The 25,035-nt window shown below is 41.7% G+C and overlaps 1 protein-coding gene across 1 annotated transcript in view; it reads right to left on the bottom strand.

Annotated features, from left to right (window-relative positions):
- The window catches only part of LOC139551989 (stromelysin-3-like), a 59,132-nt gene that overhangs the window by 27,082 nt on the left and 7,015 nt on the right, over window positions 1-25,035 (bottom strand). The window lies entirely within an intron of this gene.

Genomic DNA, 25,035 nt, shown 5'->3' with positions numbered 1-25,035 from the left:
CTCACAAATACAAGTAGGGATGAAGTCAATCTCTGCTCCACTTTGAGCCAGGAGAGATTGACATGGAAATTATTAATGTTAGCTCTTTGCGTACATCCAAGGGCCAGCCTTGCTGCCCTGTTCTGAGACAATTGCAATTTTCCTAAGTCCCTTTTTTGTGGCACCTGACCACATGATTGAACAGTAGTCCAGGTGCGACAAAACTAGAGCCTGTAGGACCTGCCCTGTTGATAGTGCTGTTAAGAAGGTAGAGCAGTGCTTTGTAATGGGCAGACTTCTCCCCATCTTAGCTACTGTTATATCAATGTTTTGACCATGACAGTTTACAATCCAGGGTTACTCCAAGCAGTTTAGTCACCTCAACTTGCTCATTTTCCACATTATGTATTACAAGATTTAGGGTTAAGTGAATGATTTGTCCCAAATACAATGTTTCAGAAATATTTAGGACTAACGTATTCCTTGCCACTCACTTTGAAACTAACTGCAGCTCTTTTTTTAAATGTTGTAGTCATTTCAGTCGTTGTGGTACAGTGGTTCTTCCTTTAAAAGTTGTGTTATACTGCAGCACACCTTGCGGGCTGCCGCAAAATTCTATGGCACGTTATTTAAGTATCAGCCATTGTTGACACTAATGCTAGTTAGTGCTAGTTTGACCACCAGAGGGCATCTTTGAGAAGCATTTGACTGTTTTTAATATTGGTTGTACTAGAAAATGTTAATGTAAGAACCTAGTATATGGGATTGATTTTAAATTTAGCTTACTTAATTTGATTAATATTATGGTGTTTCTATTCCAAGAAAAACAAAACCCTCAGGGTTCCCATTAGGAAAATATGGCGCTATACAACGTGACCGGTCGGGAGTAGGCTACTAAGTGACTGCGAGTGAAGAGCTAACATCCAATCCTAACATTTCCACACCCTAATTGTAGGCTAACCAATACCCAAACGGAGATTCAGTGAAAATAAAAATCTCATTGATTTATCAAGACCAGTCCCCATGCTTGTCTCAGAGCAGCGCGAAACGGTGCTGAAATAGTTGACCACACGCAGGTAGGCTATTGCTTCAAATCCTATTATAACAAGTGGATGACTCTGGGTGTTCCAGTAAGCAACAATTTGTTGCCTTCATTAGCCTACTTTATTCCAATATTTCTGTCATTCAGTGATATTTACTCCCATAGCAATTCGTTATGGATCCATCCAGATGTGTTTAAAAAAACTATGCATTTTGTGGACTCTGTAAGAGTCTATTTGTCCTGCTGATAGCCCATCAAGGTTGGATAGAATGATATAATTGTTCAATGAGCGTTTTGTACTCATAAATTCGTATTTCATGAATCTTGGCAAAACAAGTTCGTATAATTCACCATATTACAAAACATTCACTCCATAAGCTGCCATGCCATGTCTTTAACATGAAACAATAAAACAGTGCACCATCATTTGCTCATTATTCAGTTGAGGAATTCATCTTTAATAGATGTTGGAGATGAACGTCACCAAACGCTCCATAAATATGTTTTACATATGACTATGACTGTCAACGTGTAACTGTTCAGCCTACAGGGAGGAGGTCAGAGACCTGGCAGTATGTTGCCAGGGCAACAATCTCTCCCTGTGAGCAAGACAAAGGAGCTGATCGTGGACTATAGGAAAAGGAGGGCCGAACAGGCCCCCATTAACATCGACGGGGCTGAAGTGGAGCGGGTTGAGAATTTCAAGTTCCTTGGTGTCCACACCACTAAGGATCTATCATGGTCCACACACACCAACACAGTTGTGAAGAGAGCACGACAACGGCTCTTCCCCCTCAGGAGGCTGAAAAGATTTGGCAAGTGCCCTCAGATCCTCAAAAAGTTATACAGCTGCACCATTGAGAGCATCTTGACTGGCTGCATCCGACCGCAAGGCGCTAAAGAGGGTACTGCGTACAGCCCAGTAAGTAACTGGGGCCGAGCTGAGCTCCCTGCCATCCAAGACCTCTATACCAGGCGGTGTCAGAGGAAGTCCCTAAAAATCGTCATAGACTCCAGCCACCCAAGTCATAGAATGTTCTCTCTGATACCGCATGGAAAGTCTGGAACCAATAGGACCCTGAACAGCTTCTTTCAACTAGCCATAAGATTGATAAATAGTTAGTCCAGGTAGCATTTTGGTTAACTATTTAACTATCTGCATTGACCCTTTTGCACTCACTTCTTGGACTCATCAGATACACTGCTGCTACTGTTTATTATCTGTCACTTTATTCCTAGGTATATGTACATATCTACCTCAATTACCTCGTTCCCCTGCACATCGACTCGGTTCTGGTATCCCGTGGATATAGCCAAGCTTCCGTTACTCATTGTGTATTTATTATTACTTTTATTATGTGTTTAACTTTTCTATTATTTCTCTATTTTCTTTCTCTCTGCATTGTCGGGAAGGGCCCGTAAGCATTTCACTGTTAGTCTACACCCGTTGTTTACAAAGCATGTGACAAATACAATTTGATTTGACACTCACTGCACCTCCACCGCTTGACTTGATCCTAGATGGCTCCACATTTTCAGCGATGACTTTTCCCCAATTCACAATTTGGATGTATTTCTTACATGAACTGAGTTGACAGAATAAACCCCAACCCTGGGTGGCACCTCGTCATATTGCACACAGATTAGTTGGATGAGCTCACGGTAGTCCAATAGAACTGATGGGGTGACTTGTTTTAGTCAGACATGTGGTGGCAGGTGTTGGGTTACATTTCAACAACAAAGGCTTAAAAATTCAAAGTCGAACAATGTAGAGCTGCAGTGTTTCAGTTCATACTTTGCAAAACCCAGGAGAGGAGAGCTGACATTGTCTTTCAGGGATGTTCTGTAGGAACATCCCTGAAAGACAATGACAAAATGTGCTGTGTATAGACCACGGCAGGGTTTCCCAAAAGCATCTTAAAAGGCCAAGTTTATTGTCAGAAATGGTTTTAACGATGAACTTTAAGCCTTAAGATGCTTTTGGGAAACGCGGCCCAGGGCTCTTGGGTTTCATCTCTCCAGTAGCGTCTGTTGCTTTTAAGGGGCTTTTGTTAATATCATTCATTACCTAATAAATCGCCACCTTACCCCTCCGACTCCCCAACCCCTCCCTCCTACCCGAACAAACAGCTGTAGTGAGGGCAGCAGGTGTTAGGAAACTCCCTCTCACCCTCATCATACAGACAACATCTGGATGTCGGTCTGGTGCACAGCAAACGAGTTTGTCATGAAAGTGGCTTATCATGCTGTTACCTTACCAACCTGAAAACAATTGGTGTTCAATTATAATGTAAGGTTTGGTATTACTGTAACTACTGGAGGTTGCTTTAGTTTATGGAAAAAACTGCTTGGTCCAACCAAGACGGCTACAGACTCGTGCTGAGGTACAGTGCCATCAAAGTATTCACACCCCTCGACTTTTTCCACATTTTGTTTTGTTACAAAGTAGGATTCAAATGGATTTAATTGTCTTTTTTTTGTGTCAACAATCTACCCAAAAATAGTCTGTAAAAAAAAAACAGTAAAATATCTTGATTTGATAAATGACTCAATGCATGTTAGAATCGCCTTTGGCAGCGATTACAGCCAAGAGTCTTTCTGGATAAGTCTCTAACAGCTTTTCACACCTGAATTGTACAATCTTTGCATATTATTATTATATTATTATTATTTTTAAATATTCCATCTTTGTCAAGTTGGTTGTTGATCATTGCTAGACAGCCATTATCAAGTCTTGCCATAGATTTTCAAGAAGATTTAAGTCAAAACTGTAACTAGGCCACTCAGGAACCAGGTTTTTCTCTAGGATTTTGCCTGTGCTTAGCTCTATTCCATTTATTTTTATCATAAAAACCGAGTCATTGCCGATGACAAGAATTCCCATAGCATGATGCAGCCACCACTATGCTTGAAAATACAAAGAGTGGTACTCAGTGTGTGTTGGATTTTCCCCAAACATAACTTCATGTCCTGAATACAAAGCGTTAACTTGCCACATATTTTTATGTTTACTTTAGTGCCTTATTGCAAACAGGATGCATGTTTTGGTATATTTTTTAATTCTGTACAGCCTCCCTTTCACTCTACCAATTTGGTTAGTATTGTGAAATAACTGCAATGTTGTTGATCCATCCTCAGTTTTTTCCTATCACAGCCATTAAACTCTGTAACTGTTTAAATTCAACTGAGCGGTTTCCTTCCTCTCTGGCAACTGAGTTAGGAAGGACTCCTGTATCTTTGTAGTGACTGGGTGTATTGCTACACCATTCAAAGTGTAATTAATAACTTCACCATGCTCAAAGGGATGTTCAATGTCTGTCTTTTATTTTTCCCACCGATAGTTGCCCTTTGCGAGGCATTGGAAAAACTCTGTTTTTGTGGTTGAATCTGTGCTTGAAATTGAAATGGGCCTTACAGATAATTGTTTGTGTGGGGTACAGAGATGAGAGTCATTCAAAAATCATTTTAAACACTATTATTAAAACCATGCAACTTATTATGTGACTTGTTAAGCACATTTTGACTCCTGAACTTCTTTAGGCTTGCCATAACAAAGGGGTTGAATACTTACTGACTCAAGATATTTCAGTTTTACAGTTTTTTATTATTATTTTGTAATAAGTTTTAAAAAACATGACATTATGGGGTATTGTGTGTAGACTAGTGACCAAAACATCTAAATGTAATACATTTTTAATTCAGGCTGTAACAGAAGAAAATGTGGAAAAAGTCAAGGGGTGTGAATACTTTCTGAAGGGCGGCAGGTAGCCTAGCGGTTAAGAGCGTTGGGCCAGTAACCAATGGTTCGAATGCCGACGCCGACTAGCTGAAAATCTGTTGATGTGCCCTTGAGCAAGGCACTTAACCCTATTTGCTCCTGTAAGTCGCTCTGGATAAGAGTGTCTGCTAAAATATTTAAATGAAGGCACTGACCTTTCATTGCACCCTTTGTGGCTTCCATTCAAATCCATGCAGGGAACAGGAATATGTAACATTTACTTTCCTCCCACATACCGAGAACATACTGCACAGAGTATATGAGGCTTCAAATAATATGTGATATGCACTATCCCCACTAACTCGGGCATCCTTTGGCAGATACAAGTAGGCCACACTTAAGACAAAGAATGTGCATGCTGGAGGAAATCCTTCTAGGATCAATATTTATGCACAAAGAGCCACAGAGATCTGCATTCTGCACACCTTGAGAGGTTGTACACAAACCTAGTAATTACACTGAGAGGAGAAATGGTTTAGCAGGAAGAGGATGCAGACGATGGGAGATGAGAGATAGATGCACCACTGTCAATACCTGCTTTTTACTAATACTAAGCTGCTTTTTAGTGAAGTAATGAATTGGTTGTCATTCCAAAAATCTGTGCATTTGGTTTGGGTTCGCTTAAGTCTGTGGATCAAAGAGAACTTTGAAAGAATTCAGGTGGGAAACAAGACCAAAAAAGTTTTGGAACAAATGCTGTAGTGTAGATTCATCCCACGAGTGAACGTTCCAACAGCTTTAAGGAAAATTCCAATATTTAAAGAGCTCTGTGGTAAACTCAGAGTTCGGTCTATGTTGCCAGACTACTCCAACAAATGGATCTATTTTGTAACCTTGACTTAAGTACGTATCCTGCTGCCAATGGCTTGAATTGTGAAGTGCCTTAAGCTTCAAGGTTCGGAATCTCCCTAATAAGTCTGTTGAAATGTGGAGATCTCTTACCTCTGAAGAATTATGGCATAAGAATGTAGACTTGTTGCCAAGTGCCAAGCTCCAGCAAAGCTCCTCTTAATCTTCAATTATCTGCACAAGCATCTACATGTTCAGATATCACTGATCACTAGATAACACTCTCAAAGTATCTCTCAAAGTGGAGCTGTCAGCGTTGCTTTTAACCATATTTCTTTCTCAATTGACAGGTTTTTTAAGGAGCATCGGCATGCTCCCTTTTCAATATACAGCATGTATGTGGCTTCCCTCTGACCGTTGATCTATGCTTTACCATGGTAACTCTTGTCTGTTTATCATTCAGTTAAAGTCAGCAAAGTCGTTTGAAAAGAAAGTGCAGACTCTTCTGTAGCACGCCTCAGTTGTTGATGAAGACTGCGAAAACTAGTTGGAAAGATAAGTGTTGGCAGGCAAAAACCTGAGAAAAATCCATTCGGGAAGTAGTTTTTTTGTTGGTTTTGTAGTTTTCTATTCAATGCCATTACAGTATCCATTGACTTAGGACTCAAATTGCAGTTCCTATGCCTTCCACTAGATGTCAACAGTCTTTAAAAATTGTTTCAGGCTTGTATTCTGAAAAATGAGGAAGTAAGAGCAGTCTGAATGAGTGTACCCTAAAGTGTCACAGAGCTTTTTCATGCGGGCGACCGAGAGTGCCTTTCTTGTTTACCTTTTATATTGACAACGTTATTGTCCGGTTGAAATATTATTGATTATTTAGGCTAAAAACAACATGAGGATTGAATATAAACATCGTTTGACATGTTTCTATGAACTTTACGAATACAATTTGGATTTTTTTGTCTGCCTGTTTTGACTGCGTTTGAGCCTGTGGATTACTGAAGAAAACGCGAACAAAACTGAGGTTTTTGGATATAAAGAGACTTTATCGAACAAAAGGAACATTTATTGAGTAAATGAATGTCTGCTGAGTGCAACCATATGAAGATCATCAAAGGTAAGGGATTAATTGTATCTCTATTTCTGACTTGTGTAACTCTTCTACTTGGCTGGTTGCTGTTTGTAATGATTTGTCTGCTGGGCTATGTTCTCAAATAATCGTAAGGTATGCTTTCGCCGTAAAGCATTTTTAAAATCTGACACCGTGGTTGGATTCACAAGAAGTTCATCTTTAAACCTATGTAAAATATGTTTTGTTTTCGGAATTTTTATAATGAGTATTTCTGTATTTGAATTTGGCGCCCAGCAGTTTCACTGGCTGTTGAAGAGGTGGGACGATAACGTCTCACGTACCCAAGAGAGGTTAAACAAGTTAACATTCGCAAGGCTGCGGGACCAGACAGAATACCAGGACGCATACTCAGAGCATGCGCTGGCAAGTGTCTTCACTGACCTATCCCTGTTCTGGTCACTAATACCAACTTGTTTCAAGCAGACAATCATAGTCCCCATGCCCAAGAACGCCGCAGCACTCACATCTATAGTCATGAAATACTTTGAAAGGCTGATCGTGACTCACATCAACACCATCATTCCAGACACCCTGGACCCACTCCATACCGCCCCGACGCAATCTCTATTGCACTCCACACAGCCCTCACACACTTGGACAAAAGGAATACCTATGTAAGAATGCTGTTCATTGACTACAGCTCAGCGTTCAACACCATAGTCCCCTCCAAGTTCATCACCAAGGTCACAACCCTGGAACTGAACACCTCCCTCTGCAACTGGATGCTGGACTTGCTGACGGGCTGCCCCCAGGCAGTGAGGGTAAGCAATAACACATCCGCCACACTGGTCATCAACACAAGGGCCCCTCGTGGTTGTGTGCTTATTCCTGTACTCGCTGTTCACCAAGGACTGCATGGCTGTGCACGACTCCAACCCCATCATCAAGTTTGCTGATGACACAAAGGTGGTAGGACTGATCACTGACGACGATGAGGCAGCCTATAGTGGGGAGGTCAATGTGGTGCCAGGACAACAACCTCTCTCTCAACGTCAGCCAGACAAAGGAGCTGATCATAGACTACAGTGTCATGACTGTCCTGATCAGGTCAGGTTACAGGAGACCACAACCCTACAGATTATCTCTCAACCCCAACAGAGGAGGAGAGATCTAGGGGTCTGAAGATGTGGGGGTTTTATGACCCCTCACGCCCATGGTAAATCCTAGGCCACAGACAACATTCCTTTGTCCTCTCCTATGGAGAACCAGCCTCAGAACATTAAACATGCAATAAAGGGACTTTGGAACAATGGTTTCCGTCAGCTACAATGGTGGTCATGACGATAGATGGAATATGAAAATGTATGTCATTTTTGTTTTGTTATTAAAGGTTAATAGATGACGTTATTATGAAAACATTGTAACGTTAAGAGTTTTCCTCGTATATGTTTGATGTTTATACATTGTACGTTGTGTGGAAAATGTCCAAATCAAAGAGAATGTTTTGGTAAAGATGAAATGTGAAGCTAGTTGTCTAAAATTTGATTTGAGTCAAATCTAGACCTTGCCTTTTAACTTGGTACCCCCAGAGAATTGCCCTAAAGGCGGTTACGCCCACTTCTGACCCGAGGGTATAAAACCTGTGAGTGCAGAATTAACAGATCAGACTAAGTGACCCGAGCTGCAGCCAAAGGTCTAAAAAGTCAACAAACCCAAAACAAGTTTGAAGACAAAGAAATCTTTTTCTACCCAAGCTACTGATGAGTAGCTGTGTCTAAGCGGGTGAATTCAAGCCGAACCACCTAGCCTCCACGCCCCATCGAATCGTGGTATCTACACTGTTTCATTCCTACGCTGTGAGCTCTAAACACCACGGAGCTGTCTGTCATCAGAAGATCCCTTCCAGAGCCAGGGCAAGGGAACAGGCCAGTAAGCCAAAAAGGACACTGACATCGTGAGGACAACTAGAGAGGTGCGCCGGAGAAGTGCGTCATTGAGCAGCCTGAACGGTCCACGCGGGAAATCCATGGAGACCTTCCACACGTAATTACGTCATTATATTCTGACCCATAAGAGCGGCAGTTTGGGGCAAGATTAGGGTTAGAATAAGCATAGCTGACAAATTCACACAAATGTATATTTCTCTCGTGTACTTTCTCTCTTTCTCTCTCTTTTAAATCCCCATTTTGGGTAACACGCGCCATAGTGTGTTGGCCCGTTATACTAAGTTCTAATCAATAGCCTAGAATGTGTTTTTGTGTATGTGTATCTTTTATCATCATTTTAGCTTTCTAGTAAATAAATAGTCAACTAAGATTGGTGTGGTACGAACTCATTGGTGAGACCCGGGTCCGTGCAGATTCTCGGATGATGCGACGTTCAGAACGAGACTGTAGAGGTAACTGATTAATTAGCGGCTGTTGTAAAATCGATATTCTTTGAGTTAATTTGGGAAATAGAAACTCAATAAAAACGTATTTTCCCATGGTGCCCCAGGTTAATGAGTTAATAATTGCGTGATTCAGTTAATCACGCAATTAGAAACTTTTAATCATTCGATGAGCAACAGTCGTCACATTAACTAATACAACGTCACGACAACAGGAAGCTTCAAGTTCCTCGGTGTCCACAAAGAACCACACAGTTGTGAATAGGGCACAACAGCGCCTCTTCTCCTTTAGGAGGCGGAAAAGATTTGGCATGGCATCAGATCCTCAAAAAGTTCTACAGCTGCACCATGAGAGCATCTTGACTGGCTGCCTCACCGCTTGGTATGGCAACAGCAAGGCACCTGACCGCAAGGCACTATAGAGAGTGGTAAGTACGGCCCAATACATCACTGAGGCCGTGCTCCCTGCCATCCAGGACCTCTATAACAGAGGAATGCCCAAAGAATTGTCAGACTCCAGCCACCTATGCCATAGACTGTTCTCTCTGCTACCATACGGCAAGCGGTACCAGTGCACCAAGTCTGGAACCAACAGGACCCTGAACAGCTTCTACTCCCAAGACATAAGACTGCTAAACAGCTAATCAAATAGCTATTACCTGCATTGACTCTTTTTTTGCACTAACTCTCTTGCACTGACTGTATGCACACAGACTGGATCTTACCCACACACTCACAAATACTTACACTGACACCCCAACACACACACACACACACACCCACACACACACACACACACACACACACACACACACACACACACACACACACACACTACATGCGCCCACACACACACAACATGCGGTCACATGCTTACTGTTAGCAGTTGATGTTATTCTTCAATAACACAGACTCCAAAGCAAATCAGGGGGAGGAAAATAGGTTTATTCAAAGCAGACAAATCATGCTTGGAAGTAGATGGTAGATCATTTCTTCCCTGTCCTCAGTGATTCTCCCCAGTGATTAGCCTCAGTGATTCTCTCCACAGAACAAAGGGACAGGATGTAGTTTTATAACCCAGCCCTAGCCTGTGGTTGACCAATTAGAATTCCTTGCAATAAAACTGGGCCAATGGCCAAATCACAAGTATCCTATTTCAGGTTGGACCAATGAGGACATGCTACACATAGCTATAAGTTCAGGACTGACATTCCTAACAGATATTGACTGAAAAGCAACTATTTCCATTGAGGATTCCCTATTGACCGTTAGTACTGTTGACTTTTAGTACTTTAGACCTCCTGTCCTCTGCGGTGTGTATTTATCTTTGAAATATTCTTACACTCCACCTAGACCATTTTAAAAGAAATATACTTAAAATGTATTTTTAGAAAGCAATAGAAAACATAAAAAAATAGACAGTATAAAAAACATTAGCAGTAAGCATAAAGTAATTCACATTAAACATCTTGCATTTCTATAAAACACAAAGGGCATATTGTACTTGCTGTTGAAATAAGAAATAGATTTCAAACAAAGTTATAGAAAATAAGTATTAATTAAGTATTAACAGGTGTAATGATGATGTCCCTTACGATTCCTACCACATCCTGTATTAGTAGGAAACTCGCACAAGACAATAATATTCAATATTCCTATTGGCAAGGTAATCATTCACCAAGTCCTTTAAAAGTGACCAGCTCTTCCACACTGGTATCAGTCCCACATAGATAACTATTAGAAATTATGTTCTGACAGTCTGCCGGTAGTGAGGAATTCTTCTTCCGTTCCATTGGTTGATAAGGACTTCTCTAATAGACCAATAGAAATTGATAATGGTTTGGTCTGTTTCATTTCTGCACCCCCCCACCCCCCCCACCCCCACCCCACCAATTGGCATGCCGATTGCAGGAACGTCCACCAAAGCTGTTGCCAGATCATTTAATGTTAATTTCTCTACCATAAGCCTTTCTCTACATCGTTTTAGAGAATTTGGGAGTGTGTCCAACCGGCCTCAAAACCGAAGTTCACATGTAACCACACCAACCCAGGACCTCCACATCTGGCTTCTTCACCTGCGGGATCGTCTGAGACCAGCCACCTAGACAGCTGATGAAACTATGGGTTTGCACAACCGAAAAATGTCTGCACAAACTGTCAGAACTGTCTCAAGGAAGCTCATCTGCGAGCTCGTTGTCCTCACCAGGGTCTTCGGCGTCGTGTGGGCGAGTGGTTTGCTGATGTCAACGTTGTGAACAGAGTGCCCCATGGTGGCGGTGGAGTTATGGTATGGGCAGGCATAAGCTACGGACAACGAACACAATTGGATTTTATTGATGGCAATTTGAATGCACAGAGATACTGTGACAAAATCCTGAGACCCATTGTCATGCCATTCATCCGCCGCAATCACCCTATGTTTCAGCATGATAATGAACGGGCCCATGTCTCAAAGTGCTGTACACAATTCCTGGAAGCTGAAAATGGCCTGCATACTCACTAGACATGTCACCCATTGAGCTGTTTGGGATGCTCTGGATCTAAGTGTACGATAGTGTGTTCCAGTTTCCGCCAATATCCAGCAACTTCGCACAGCCATTGAAGGAGGCCACAATCAACAGCCTTCATATTTTCAAGCATGGTGGTAGCTGCATCATGTTATGGGTATGCTTGCCATAGGCAAGGACTAGGGATTTTTTTTAGGATACAAATAAACAGAATAGAGCTAAACAGAATCCTAGAGGAAAACCTAGTTCAGTCTGCTTTCCAACAGACACTGGGAGACAAATTTACCTTTCAGCAGGACAATAACCTAAAACTCAAGGCTAAATATACACTGGAGTAGCTTACCAAGAAGACATTGAATGTTCATGAGTGGCCTAGTTACATTTTCAATAAATTTGCTAAAATGACTAAAAACATGTTTTCACTTTGTCATTATGGGGTATTGTGTGTGGGTGAGATTTTTTTTTTTATTGCAATCCATTTTGAATTCAGGCTGTAACACAATTTTTTTTGGAATAAGTCAAGGGGTATGAATACTTTCTGAAGGAACTGTAGCTACCTCAATTACCTTGTACCCCTGCACATCGACTCGGTAGTTGTACTCTGTCACGCCCTGGCCTTAGAGAGCCTTTTTATTTCTCTAATTGGTTAGGTCAGGGTGTGATTAGGGTGGGCATTCTAGGTTTTCTGTTTCTATGTTGGTGTGTTTGATTCCCAATCGGAGGCAGCTGTCTATCGTTGTCTCTGATTGGGAATCAGATCTAAGTTGTCAGTTTCCTTTTGGGTTTTGTGGGATCTTGTCTTTGTTTGTTCCATGTGTTTGCACTCCGAAGCTTTACGTTTGTTTTGTCGTTTGTTTTTTTGGTGGAACATTTAATAAAGAAAATGTACGCCTACCACGCTGCACCTTTGTCCGGTCATTTATCATCCGACGAGGAGCGTAACAGAAGATCCCACCACCAACGGACCAAGCAGCGTGCCCCGGAGTGGAGGACATCATGGACATGGGAGGAGGTAATGGCAGGGCATGAGAGCCTGCCGTGGAAACAGGCGGAAGCAGCGAGTGAGGAACGGCGACGAGACCAGGAGTCACGGGAACAACGAAAGCACGAGAGGCAGCCGGAGAGATTGGCGGAGTCAGGGTTTAGACCTGAGACAACTCCCCGTGCTTACCGTGGTATGCGGTGATGCGCACTGTGTCTCCCATGCGCATTCACAGCTCGGTGCGCTCTGTGCTAGCCTCCAGCGACGGTCCCCAGCTTACAGGGGGGGTTCCTAGCCTGGAGTCCCCGATGACGATCTACGGTCCGGAGGTCCCGGCGACGATCCCTGCACCAGAGGCGCCACCGAAGTGGGGGGAGCCTCAAGCGGATGTCTAGATGTCAACCGTCTTTAGAAACTTGTTTCAGGATTCTGCTATAAAGGAGGGGGGAATGGGAGCTGAATGAGTCATGGGTCTGGCAGAGTGTCTCACACTCGTGACGCACGCTCCCGACAGAGTTAGCTCTCGTTCCAGTGCTTTGCTACAGACAATGGAATTCTCCGGTTGGAACATTATTGATGATTTATGTTAACATCCTAAAGATTGATTCCATACATCGTTCGATATGTTTCTACGACCTGTAACGGAAATGTTCAAGTTTTTGTCTGGACGTAGTGCTCATGAGATGGATTACTGGGCTGAACACGCTAACAACTAGTGGCTATTTGGACATAAATGATGGACTTTATGGAACAAATCAGTAATTTATTGTCGAACTGGGATTCCTGGGAGTGCATTCTGATGAAGATCATCAAAGGTAAGTGAATATTTATGTTATTTCTAACTTCTGTTGACTCCAACATGGCGGATATTTCTTTGGCTGGATTGGGCTCTAAGCGCCGTACTCAGATTATGCTTTTTCCGTAAAGTTTTTTTGAAATCTGACACAGTGGTTGCATTAAGGAGAAGTCTATCATTAATTCTGTGAATAACACTTGTATCTTTTATCAATGTTTATTATGAGTATTTCTGGGATTTCTGTGGCTATCTGCAAAAACACCGGATGTTTTGGAATCAAAACATTACTGCACGTAACGCGCCAATGTAAACTGAGATTTTTGGATATAAATATGCACATTATCAAACAAAACATACATGTATTGTGTAACATGATGTCCTATGAGTGTCATCTGATGAAGATCATCAAAGGTTAGTGATTCATTTTAGCTCTTTCTGCTTTTTGTGACTTCTATCTTTGGCTGGAAAAATGGCTGTGTTTATTTGACATGGCTCTGAACTAACATAATCATATGATATGTTGTGCTTTCGCTGTAAAGCCTTTTTGAAATCAGACACAATGGGTAGATTAACAAGACGTTTATCTTTCATTTGCTGTATTGGACTTGTTAATGTGTGAAAGTTACATATTTCTAAAAATATTTTTGAATATCCTGCGCTGCCTTTTCAGCGGAATGTTGTCGAGGGGTTCCGCTAGCGGAAATAGTCTAGATTCTTATTTTGTCTTCTAAACCAATTATTCATTTACATGGTGGTAATTTGTGTGGTCCCTTTTTGAGAAAAATGGTTTTAGGAGCATGGCAATTTTGAATGACGTCATCATGTGACCTTAATGGCCTTTTAACCTATTGCAAGTTCAAAAAATATATAACGGTCCGTCCAGCGTGATATTTTCTCGAATTCAGTTTTTTAAAATTTTGCTATGCTGTAGCCCTAAATGCTTAAATATGTCACACCCTGATCTGTGTCACCTGTCTTTGTGATTGTCTCCACCCCCCTCCAGGTGTCGCTCATCTTCCCCATTATCCCGTGTATTTATACCTGTGTTCTCTGTCTGTTGCCAGTTCGTCTTGTTTGTCAAGTCAACCAACATTTGTGTCAGCTCCTGCTTTCGCCAGTCTCTCTTTTCTCGTTCTCCTGGTTTTTGACCGTTGCCTGTCCTGACCCTGTACCCACCCGCCTGACCACTCTGCCTATCCTGAGCCTGCCTGCCGTCCTGTACCTTTGCCCCACTTCTGGATTACCAACCTCTGCCTGACCTGACCCTGAGCCTGCCGTCCTGTACCTTTGCCCCTGTTGCTGTAATAAACATTGTTACTTCGACACAGTCTGCACCTAGGTCTTACCTTGATTCCTGATAAAATGTATAACGGTCCGCCCAGCGTGACATTTTCTCAAATTCTGTTTTTTTAGTTTTGCTATGCTGTAGCCCTAATAAATGCTTTACCATTTTTTTTTCTTCGTTAGAGCAGACTCTCGAGTATGTCATTAGGCTGGTTTTGTTTAGCTTTCTGGCCTGTTACCAATTAGGCCTTATCATTACTTAATTTCATCACACAACCCACTAGTCATGTATTTAAATGCAGTCAAGTATTCTCTTGAATAAATAGCCTACAGTATACAATGGCCTAAATAATAATAGTAAAGGCTTTATAATTTTTTCATTAGTACAGATCAACTCTCTAGTACACCTATAATGTATTTTGTGTTGTTTACACTGTACCATAGCCTACAGCACTACTTCCTCTTTCTATGAGCTCAAGTCAAATGTCTTCCATACGTCTGACATTGCCTATGTCTCCTGAACGACCAGTCGGCTAAACATTCCCCCATTTCAAGTTACATTTTTTACTTGCGATCTCCGCATACTGACAAATATATTAGGGTACAGTGTTCAGAGTTTACCAGTGAATGTGATTATTAGTCTATTAGGGAGGAGTGAAAGAAACAAATTGCGCCATCCAAACAAGCCCTCGTCTTTTCTACACTGTGTGCAAGTTTGAGCCCTAATCAATTGTCAGCCCCTGAGAAGGACAACTTTAACCAAAATTATCTTGGAAATAGATTTTTGTCTTTGATAGACATGGAAAAGAAAACACATTTATCCACTTCTAAATTATTCTGAATAAATGTAATTATCATTTACTGAACAACACAAAATAGCCACCATTGGTTGATAATAAACCAGTAGTTTGAGCCCTGAATGCTGATTTAAGTGCCGTGGGGAACCTGTAAGATTCTCCATATCCATTAGTCTTTTCTATAATTTACTGTGTTTATTTTGGTGTTACGGCTGCAGTCAAGAAATGGAACAGCAAGGCCACTGACCATGATATTCGGAGAGCTGTGGCAGACTACCTCAAGCATGCTCCTGGTAGAGCCGAGGGTGGTGGTTTCCACGTCACCTCCACACAGGGCCGTTGCTAATGCAGCAAAATATATTATATATTATAATTTTGATGGATAATTATTCAATTAATATAATTCCTTAAATTAATTTGAACTTAAATGTATTTTGTCTTATCACTGTACTCGACAGTATTTTTTGACTGAATGTTGTGCAAATACTGGAGTAATGTAATGAGTAGTGACTGTTAATTAAAAAAAATTACAGATAATTTTTTGGGGTTACTGCGTCCATGTGTATAGGCTACAAGTACATTGAAAATATGTTTCTTTGCAAGTCGTTAAAACAATAACCTGAAAAATACATATTTTCACCTTTCAACCGAAACGGGCTGTAGACGGACGTCTTTTCAACGACATGAAAAATACATCTTTTAAATTTTCACTTTCAACCAAAACCGAACGTATATTTGCCGTCGGGCATATTCGTCTTTTCAACGTCTTTTTAACGACAGTTTGCTGGGTAGGGTGGACTTTAAATATGTGCATGACATGCAAGGAGCACAAATCTCGCTTCCAATGTTCTTCTTTGCATGAAAACTTAAGTGTAGCTGTCACGTTCTGACCATAGTTCTTGTGTGTTTTTTACTTGTTTTAGTGTTGGTCAGGACGTGAGCTGGGTGGGCATTCTATGTTGTGTGTCTAGTTTGTCTGTTTCTATGTTTGGCCTAATATGGTTCTCAATCAGAGGCAGGTGTTTTGTGTTGTCTCTGATTGGGAATCATATTTAGGTGGCTTGTTTTGTGTTGGGATTTTGTGGGTGGTTGTTTCCTGTCTTTGTGTTCGTTTCACCAGAGAGGACTGTTTCGGTTTGCCACGTTTGTTATTTTTGTATTGTTGTAAGTGTTCACAGTTTCGTTTATTAAACATGTTGAGCACTGGCTACGCTGCGTGTTGGTCCGATCCCTGCTACACCTTCTCTTCTCGTGAAGAGGAGGAAGGCTGCCGTTACAGTAGCCCTACCTACTATACTAATTGACAGTCACCTTAGCCCCGTTTGTAGCCCCTTTCCAATATTTGGCATTCTCAGAATCCAGCTTCAAAACAATTTTCTTGGTTTAACACTACAACTAGCAACAGACAATTAAAATCTAGAATTGATTATTGGTTGGTATTGTATCTTCCTAATCTTGTCAGTGAATGTAGTATTTCCTCAGTACCTTGTTTCATCATTCTTTCTTTTTGTTTTGATACTGACAAATGTTCTAAAGCATACTGTAAATGTAACTATTTTCTTTTAAATAATTAGTATTTTTGTTTACAGTCTAAAGATCTTATCAGAGAGACCTGTCTCGATTCTGCTACTAACAAATGAGAAATGATTAAATTCAGAATTCGATGTCAGGCCATCACTACTAGTAAAATGCTAGCTTTAAAAATATTCTCCAAGCAGATGGCTATTATTGGTGATATTAACAGGCTGAGGAATAAACTTGATTTAAATGACAGAGCTTGCTAAAGACCAAAGTGAACTGGATGACATATACAACGATAAGGCACATGGTGCATTCATCCACTCAAAGGCCAAATGGATTGAAAAAGGGGAAAAAATACATTGTATTTCTTTAATTTGGAGACAAGTAGGCAGACTAGGAATAGTATTTCATCCATTTATGTTAATGACATATCTGATGATCTTGAAATGATTAATAAGGATATACATTCTTTCTACAGTACACTGTATCAGTCATCTTTTGGAAGGCGACTTGGAAGGCGACCTTTTTTGATTCAGTTAATAACTCTGTTAAGCCTATAGAAGAAATGTTTAAGAAACTCTGTGATACTACTGAGTTTTTTAAAGTTACTAGCCCATTAAGCAAATGCCTATAGATAAATCTCCTGGACCAGATGGCCTGACTCCTGAATTCTATCAACATTTTTGGCCTGATATTAGAGAGTGACTGCTTTGGGTCTACAAAGAGGGTATTGCTAATGCTCTCTGACCTCCTTTGAGACAGGGACTAATAGTTCTTATACCCAAACCAAAGACAAACTCTTTACTTGGGCAATTGGAGACCAATCATGCTGTTGGCAACTGACTAGCCCGTGTCTATGCTAATAGGCTGAAAAAAGGCCTTGATGATATAATCGGTGAAACTCAATCAGCCTTCATTAAAGGAAGGAGTATTCATAACCGTATACGATTGGTATTAGATATTTTAGATTAGTGAGTTCATAGAAGATGGCTTTATATTGTTTTGACACTTTAGAGCACAACTTTTTATTTAGAACTATCTCTACTTTTGGTTAGGGGAGATTTTCTGTAAACTGATAAGGATGATGTATAATGATACTAGCAGTTTGGTGGCTATGAATAATGGAACATCCTCTTGTTTCTCTTTTGCTAGAGGAATTAGACAGGGTTGTCAAATGTCCCTTCTTTTATTTATTTTATCCATAGATTTATTAGCCGTATTTCATAGCAAATCTGATAATTCAAAAGGGATCCGTATTTTTTGATGATACTGCCCTTTTCCTAAAGAATAGAGTGGCTATTCCATTTGCTATTGACAGAATCAAAAGATGTTCTCATGACAATTCATTGCTGTGACTCCATCAACACTACCTCCAAATATTTAAGAATTGTTATCACTAAAAACATTTCAGATAGAGAATCTTTAAACATTGATAGTAGAATTAACTCCATGAGAGTTTCTTTAAGACAGTGGAACGTCTTAAAGATATGCAACGTGATATCTCCATTTTCGGTCGTATTCTTTTGTCCAAGACTGATGGTCTATCTAGAATAATTTACCCAAGTCAGTCCCTTTTTCTTTCTTCTAATAACATCAAAAAAGTCCATTCTGGCCTCCTGAGTGGCGCAGCAGTCTAAGGCACTGCATCGCAGTTGTATGGCATTTCTTCCGACACATTGGTGCGACTTGCTTCTCCTGAGTCCATATGGGGGTTACAGCGATGGGACAAGACTGAAACTACCAATTGGGGAGAAAAAGGGGTAAAATAATTATATATTTAGATTTATTTGGAGAAATAAAACATATTTGTAAATCTCAATTAGTGAACGACTATGATGTGGGGCGGCAGGTAGCTTAGTGGACAGAGTGTTGGGCCAGTAACCGGAAGGTGGAGGTTTACAGGCTATTGATTTTGAGTTGTTAGTGGGTATTTTTAAGATCAAATGGTTGAAATTGTGTTTATCTAATTCTACCTACTATGTGTTATCCTATCCCTAACAGTCTGTATAATTAACTTGGTGGAGTTGAATTTCTAATGAAATGTGATTTTGACCCTCCAAAATTACCTGTGAAATTTTGACCAGCATTTTTATTTTCTCTTTCTGGAAAATGATATTTAAGCACAATTTTTACACCCATAAAATAGTGATTTGGAATAGAGTTATTAAAATGAATAGGAAATTCATTTCAAAAGGCCTTTGGCTTGACAAGAGTATCAATTTTGTATGATCACTATCAATCTTATGATCACTTGGCTACATAGCTGATGCCTGCTGGACTGTCCATTAATTCACGGTACTCCATTCTGTTTATTTGTGTTTTATCTGTCGGCTCTGTGTTTTAACTCAGGCTCTGTGTGTAGTTAATCCGACCCTCTCTGCCTAGTCATCGCCATTTTACCTGCTGTTGCTGTGTTAGCTGACTAGCTGCTGTTATCTCACCTGTTGTTTTAGCTAGCTCTCCCAATCAAGACCTGCAATTACTTTATGCCTTACTGTATGTCTCTCTCAAATATCAATATGCCTTGTATACTGTTGTTCAGGCTAGTTATCATTGTTTTGGTTTGCAATGGAGCCCGTAGTTCCACTCCCCGTACCTCTGATACCTCCTTTGTCCCACCTCCCACACATGCGGTGACCTCACCCATTGTGACCAGCATGTCCAGAGATACAACCTCTCTTATCATCACCCAGTGCCTGGGCTTGCCTCCGCTGTACCCGTGCCCCACCATACCCCTGTCTGCACATTATGCCCAGAATCTATTCTACCACGCCCATAAATCTGCTCCTTTTATTCCTTGTCCCCAACGCTCTAGACGACCAGTTTTGGTAGCCTTTAGCCGCACCCTCATCCTACTACTCCTCTGTTCCTCGGGTGATGTGGAGGTAAACCCAGGCCCTGCATGTCCCCAGGCACCCTCATTTGTTGACTTCTGTGATCGAAAAAGCTTTGGTCTCATGCATGTCAACATCAGAAGCCTCCTCCCTAAGTTTGTCTTACTCACCGCTTTAGCACACTCTGCCAACCCTGATGTCCTTGCCGTGTTTGAATCCTGGCTTAGGAAGGCCACCAAAAATTCGGAGATTTCCATACCCAACTATAACACTTTCCGTCAAGATAGAACTGCCAAAGGGGGAGGAGTTGCAATCTACTGCAGAGATAGCCTGCAAAGTTCTGTCATACTTTCCAGGTCTATGCCCAAACAGTTCGAACTTCTAATTTTAAAAATTAATCTCTCCAGAAATAAGTCTCTCACTGTTGCCACCTGCTACCGACCCCCCTCAGCTCCCAGCTGTGCCCTGGACACCATCTGTGAATTGATCGCCCCCCCATCTAGCTTCAGAGTTTGTTCTGTTAGGTGACCTAAACTGGGATATGCTTAACACCCCGGCAGTCCTACAATCTAAGCTAGATGCCCTCAATCTCACACAAATCATCAAGGAACCCACCAGGTACAACCCTAAATCCGTAAACATGGGCACCCTAATAGACATTATCCTGACCAACTTGCCCTCCAAATACACCTCTGCTGTCTTCAATCAAGATCTCAGCGGTCACTGCCTCATTGCCTGTATCCGCTACGGGTCCGCGGTCAAACGACCACCCCTCATCACTGTCAAACGCTCCCTAAAACACTTCTGCGAGCAGGCCTTTCTAATCGACCTGGCCCGGGTACCCTGGAAGGATATTGACCTCATCCCGTCAGTTGAGGATGCCTGGTCATTCTTTAAAAGTTACTTCCTCACCATCTTAGACAAGCATGCTCCGTTCAAAAAACGCAGAACTAAGAACAGATATAGCCCTTGGTTCACTCCAGACCTGACTGCCCTCGACCAGCACAAAAACATCCTGTGGCGAACTGCAATAGCATCGAAGAGTCCCCGCGATATGCAACTGTTCAGGGAAGTCAGGAACCAATACACGCAGTCAGTCAGGAAAGCAAAGGCCAGCTTTTTCAAGCAGAAATTTGCATCCTGTAGCTCTAACTCCAAAAAGTTCTGGGATACTGTAAAGTCCATGGAGAACAAGAGCACCTCCTCCCAGCTGCCCACTGCACTGAGGCTAGGTAACACGGTCACCAACGATAAATCCGTGATAATCGAAAACTTCAACAAGCATTTCTCAAAGGCTGGCCATGCCTTCCTCCTGGCGACTCCAACCTTGGCCAACAGCTCCGCACCCCCCGCTGCTACTCGCCCAAGCCTCCCCAGCTTCTCCTTTACCCAAATCCAGATAGCAGATGTTCTGAAAGAGCCGCAAAACCTGGACCCATACAAATCAGCTGGGCTTGACAATCTGGACCCCCTATTTCTGAAACTGTCCGCCGCCATTGTCGCACCCGCTATTACCAGCCTGTTCAACCTCTCCTTCGTATCATCTGAGATCCCCAAGGATTGGAAAGCTGCCGCGGTCATCCCCCTCTTCAAAGGGGGAGACACCCTGGACCCAAACTGTTATATCCATCCTGCCCTGCCTATCTAAGGTCTTCGAAAGCCAAGTCAACAAACAGATCACTGACCATCTTGAATCCCACCGTACCTTCTCCGCTGTGCAATCCGGTTTCCGAGCCGGTCACGGGTGCACCTCAGCCACGCTCAAGGTACTAAACGATATCATAACCGCCATCGATAAAAGACAGTACTATGCAGCCGTCTTCATCGACCTGGCCAAGGCTTTCGACTCACCATATTCTTATCGGCAGACTCAGTAGCCTCGGTTTTTCTAATGACTGCCTTGCCTGGTTCACCAACTACTTTGCAGACAGAGTTCAGTGTGTCGAATCGGAGGGCATGTTGTCCGGTCCTCTGGCAGTCTCTATGGGGGTACCACAGGGTTCAATTCTCGGGCCGACTCTTTTCTCTGTATATATCAATGATGTTGCTCTTGCTGCGAGCGATTCCCTGATCCACCTCTACGCAGACGACACCATTCTGTATACTTCTGGCCCTTCCTTGGACACTGTGCTATCTAACCTCCAAACGAGCTTCAATGCCATACAACACTCCTTCCGTGGCCTCCAACTGCTCTTAAACGCTAGGAAAACCAAATGCATGCTTTTCAACCGTTCGCTGCCTGCACCCGCACGCCCGACTAGCATCACCACCCTGGACGGTTACGACCTAGAATATGTGGACATCTATAAGTACCTAGGTGTCTGGCTAGACTGCAAACTCTCCTTCCAGACTCATATCAAACATCTCCAATCCAAAATCAAATCTAGAGTCGGCTTTCTATTTCGCAACAAAGCCTCCTTCACTCACGCCGCCAAACTTACCCTAGTAAAACTGACTGTCCTACCGATCCTCGACTTTGGCGATGTCATCTTCAAAATAGCTTCCAATACTCTACTCAGCAAACTGGATGCAGTTTATCACAGTGCCATCCGTTTTGTTACTAAAGCACCTTATACGACCCACCACTGCGACCTGTATGCCCTAGTCGGCTGGCCCTCGCTACATGTTCGTCGTCAGACCCACTGGCTCCAGGTCATCTACAAGGCTATGCTAGGTAAAGTGCCGCCTTATCTCAGTTCACTGGTCACGATGGCTACACCCACCCGTAGCACGCGCTCCAGCAGGTGTATCTCACTGATCATCCCTAAAGCCAAAACCTAATTTGGCCGCCTTTCCTTCCAGTTCTCTGCTGCCTGCGACTGGAACGAATTGCAAAAATCTCTGAAGTTGGAGACTTTTATCTCCCTCAACAACTTTAAACATCTGCTATCTGAGCAGCTAACCGATCGCTGCAGCTGTACATAGTCCATCGGTATATAGCCCACCCAATTTACCTACCTCACCCCCATACTGCTTTTATTTATTTACTTTTCTGCTCTTTTGCACACCAGTATCTCTACTTGCACATGATCATCTGATGATTTATCACTCCAGTGTTAATCTGCTAAATTGTAATTATTCGATTTATTGCCTACCTCCTCATGCCTTTTGCACACATTGTATATAGATTCTCTTTTTTTCTACCATGTTATTGACTTGTTTATTGTTTACTCCATGTGTAACTCTGTGTTGTTGTCTGTTCACACTGCTATGCTTTATCTTGGCCAGGTCGCAGTTGCAAATGAGAACTTGTTCTCAACTAGCCTACCTGGTTAAATAAAGGTGAAATTTTTTTTAAAAAAAATAAATACTAAGTAAATCCACTTCCTTTACTTGGACTTATAAAATAATGCTTTGTTGTGTTATGTTGTTCCCGCTTTTCCAAGTTTACAAATGAATGACTTGCCTGGTGTTTTATTATTTTGCATTTTTTCATTGTCTACACAGGAATGTCCCTGTGTAATATTGGTATTATTGTTGGAAGTAAAACATTTTTTTTATAATAATAATGAAAGTACAGTTGAAAATTAGGCCTACACATTATACCTTACCATACACGCTCTTCTGCTGAGACTCAATCATAGTTCTTCCCATGCATCCCCAATACATTTGTAGTTAAGTTTAAATCCTGTAATGCTAGTATATCGGTCTATCAACCCTCAATGAATGAAAGAGACTCAGTTTCTGGAATATAACTGATCGAGGATTTATACGAAACCAAACACTCTCGTTCTCCCAGCATGTCGCATTTTTGTTCCTTTGGCAAAACTGTTTAGGCCTATTGGCCTACTAAATAAGAATCTGATCCCTTGAATATAATGCAATCCTTTTCGATTTTTATTATATAATAAAATATTTTGAGCATTTTCAGACAAATCACTACGAATAAAGTGTGGAACAGTACAGGCTGGTGGGAGGATCTATAGGAGGACAGGCTCATTATAATACCTGGAATGGAATAAATGGAACAGAGTCATACATGTGGTTTCCATATGTTACGGATACAGGTATCCTGTGTGTGTGTATCCTGTGTGTGTATTTCTTTTCTCTCCTTCTCCCCTCACAGGTGGCAATCATCATTCCCCAATCAGAAGACACACCTCCTCCTGTTTCTATTACCCAAACACAACCCCTTTCCCTTGGTTTAAAAACCCATTCAGTTATTCTCTCAGGAGCTCAATCTCTCTGTCATGCAATCTCTCTGTAGATCTCTTGTGTTTGCAACTACATTTCACTTTGTCCATTATCCTGTGAGTATTGGTTTTGTTATGGTGTTTGAATGTTTGTTTGATAGTGGGAAATGGGGTACCAAGACAAGTTGCCCATGGGCATACACTACCCGTAGGAATACCCGCTCCCCGTGTGTTTACAAATAAACCATGAGTGTTTGACGGTAATTTAGTTGTCTGTGGTTTTTTGTTCTTACTGTTACGTTTTCACTATTATACTTTGCATGAGTTATGTTACGGGTCTCGTTACCATCCCCCCTAGACTGCCGGGCCAAAGGGATTCGTAACACCATATGTTTGATACCGTTCCAGGTATTCCATTCCAGCCATTACAATGAGCCCATCCTCATATAGCTCCTCCCACCACCCTCCACTGGTGTGGAAGATGTCCAAACTGATGCGTAAAGGCACACAGCTTTCTGTAAGCATGAGCAAGGCCACTTCCACTATTACAAATCATCCGGAATAAAAGAAAGAGCATGAGTTGAGCCATTCCCAAACATGCGCAGTGGAGAAGAACGCAAACTGGTATTTCTCAGGCAGAGTTGAGGTGGAAGCTAGCATAGCATTAAAATAGAGGAGACAACATCAACGTCACAAGATAACGATGTCAAAGGTTATTTACAATACAACATTACATTACTATAAAAAGACAACGTATGTAAACCTCCATGCCTAAAGATCAACCCTGTCCAGACACCTGTTTGGATAAATGTGTTGCACCATTACAGTGGTTCTTCCTTTAACTTGTGCATAGTACTGCAGCACAGCTTGCGGGCTGCTGCAGAATTCTATGGCACGTTATTTAAGTGTAAGCCATTGTTGCCATTAATGCTAGTTAGTGCTAGTTTGACCACCAGAGGGCATCTTTGAGAAGCATTTGACTGTTTTTAATATTGGCTGTACTAGAAAATGTAAAACCTTTTTTTTAAGAACATAGAATATGGGATTGATTTTAAATTTAGCTTACTTAATTTGATTAATATTATGGTGTTTCTATTCCAAGAAAAACTAAACCCTCAGGGTTTCCGGAAAA

Source organism: Salvelinus alpinus, chromosome 24 (genome assembly GCF_045679555.1).
Source record: "Salvelinus alpinus chromosome 24, SLU_Salpinus.1, whole genome shotgun sequence".
Lineage (NCBI taxonomy): Eukaryota > Metazoa > Chordata > Actinopteri > Salmoniformes > Salmonidae > Salvelinus > Salvelinus alpinus.
Note: the sequence above shows the minus strand (reverse complement) of the source record. Positions and strands in the feature narration are given on the sequence as shown.